Raw genomic sequence first — 2336 nt, 5'->3', positions numbered from 1 at the left:
CTTCCCGGATGAAAGTTCAAAATCCGTCTTGGATTGGACGGCGGCGGCACCCTTCGCGTCATAACCTCCATGGAGGCGCCGTCTTGGGAGGCTTGGGCATTTGGGGAAGAGTTGCTATGGGTGAAGGTCCAGCAGCGGCAATGCTGTGGACGTTGGCAGGAGGAGCGACGTTCTAACCGCGTCAGATGCGCCTGGTAAGAGATGTCAAGTCATGCTTGGCCGAAGGTGCTACGCTATGTCATGCCTAGGCGGCAAGTGCTACGCACGACAGATTTTCTAGAGTGTCCGCGTCGGGATGGACGAGTGCAGAGTGATGGAGTCGCTGGTCGTGGTGGTGGCGTCGACGGATGGCCGGACTGGCAAGAATGATGCGGATCTCTCTCCGGAAGATGGGACAACGGTTCAATGATGATGGCGGCTTATAAAACGTGTGCACGTGGTGTACGCTTTAGGTCTGATGCACCGGTTGTTTGTTCCGATACGTTAGATGGATGGATCGGCGACGACGTCGGCTATAGATAGGAGTGAGAGCACTCCATATTATCCAGTTTGTAGGTGTGAGTGATGGCTTCATGTGGCTTGACGTATGTTCTTGTCAGATCCTCATGGAATAATTAATAAAGATGACTGCATGCATCGATTGATGCAGTGGCCGGGGGTTTAACCTCCTTTTTGAAAAAAAAGAAGAGTTTGTCACTTTATGGTCACTGCTTCTTCCTGATGCTAAAACCGATAGTTTTAGCATAGTTGTTATAAAATAAATAGGCTTCCTCTTCGGATAAAAATTTCATGCCAAGATTTGGTACCCTTTCATCACTGTGATCTACTTCAGTTTCTTACTGATTCTATATCAATTAGGATTCGATTTAGTTATTACTCCAGGAACTATATGCATCGTAAAAGAAATAGAAAAAATGTAGTGGATGCTTTCCATGAACTGAAATAAGAGATGCTACAAGAACGTCCGCACATGCAATTAAATTTGAAATGGGGGTACTGTAGAAGGTACTGCTTTGTTTTTCTAAATGCAAAAGAACTAACTTTACATCGTTGTTTGGTATCTGCAGATTGTGATCACGGTTTCCTGTAGAAGTTCTACAAGGGTGCAGCATTCTACTTTTCTCTATCCAACACTCGAGGACGAAGGAGGAAGCTCACCGCGAGCTACAACCGGCGGAGGAGCTGCAAAGGGCAGACGACGGAGGTTTTCATTTTACAAAGTTGTCACGGATCAAAGGCACACAGACATTGTATGATTATGCTTTGAGGTTATGCATGAGTAATGCGAGCTTCCTGGATGTAAAGGTGTCCTGAGCTGCGAAGAAGGATCTGACATAATGATACCGACTACTCTGAAGTTATCAAAGCTTCAGAGTAGAGTGATCTTGATGCATTCATTTAACAAAGTTGTCAGGCTTCATGATGAAAAAATTGCTCTTGCTGGCCAGTTTTCCTCGAGGAAATTCCACATCTACCGAGATGACTCTGTCAAGTTGTAGGGGCTTGCTGAGGGTGCACTAGTGGAGTATAGTGAGGCTGTCGGGGACCTTGACTACCGCCAATTTGTTCATATGGTTACTAAGGAGGTGTTTCTTGGGCAGATACTACCAGTTGATCTGACCGAGTGGCTAAAGATCATCTCCCAGGGAGTGAACGCGTGTGATGGCAGCCTGCTCTGCAGTCATATTGACCTGATGGAGCCTTATCAAGGATATGGAAACTTTGTCTCCCTGTTTCAGTTATTCTGGAAAGTCAAGGATACCACTGGTGGAGAAGATCTTCTGAACTTCTTGGGACATTACAGGGGATGGAAAGCTCGAGGCCTGTCATGTTCGTTTCTTCATGATACACTGAACTACGAGGACGATGAATATGAAGACGACATCAGAGGCCTTCTGAGGTTGTTGATGAACTCGTTTCGGCACTCAGCAAAAAGCCACTGCAGGCTCGCCATCTACCCGATCATGAATGAGTTCCGCAGGTTGCTGTCAGATCTTCAAAGGGCATTGCACCAGGGTGGCTACCTCATCACCTCTCTGTGAATTACAATGTCTGAAAGCATCCTACATTGTACTTATGCACATTGTAAGATTTCGTCATCTGATAGAAGACCCTCACAAACTCTGTACATCAACTTGTGTATGACCGCACATGATTCAAGCCATGTTGTAAATCTCAATAGCAGCCTTAGCTCTTCTACGCCGAGAATGTGCGCTGCAGCAGCAGGTCCTCATCCTTCCATTTCATCATGGACAGGTACGGTGCAATGAAAGCTGAAGGCTGGAGACCTGGTGCTCTGTTTGAACACCGCCTGTAACTAGAAAACGGATAGCGAT

General features: G+C 46.4%; 1 pseudogene; it reads left to right on the top strand.

Moving 5' to 3' along the window:
* Nucleotides 1-1271: 1271 nt before the first annotated feature.
* Nucleotides 1272-2056, top strand: LOC119368224 (annotated as a pseudogene).
* Nucleotides 2057-2336: the final 280 nt, after the last annotated feature.

This window comes from Triticum dicoccoides, chromosome 2B, assembly GCF_002162155.2.
Source record: "Triticum dicoccoides isolate Atlit2015 ecotype Zavitan chromosome 2B, WEW_v2.0, whole genome shotgun sequence".
Taxonomy (NCBI): domain Eukaryota; kingdom Viridiplantae; phylum Streptophyta; class Magnoliopsida; order Poales; family Poaceae; genus Triticum; species Triticum dicoccoides.
The sequence above is the reverse complement of the archived record's forward strand: the minus strand, read 5'-3'. Positions and strand labels throughout refer to the sequence as shown.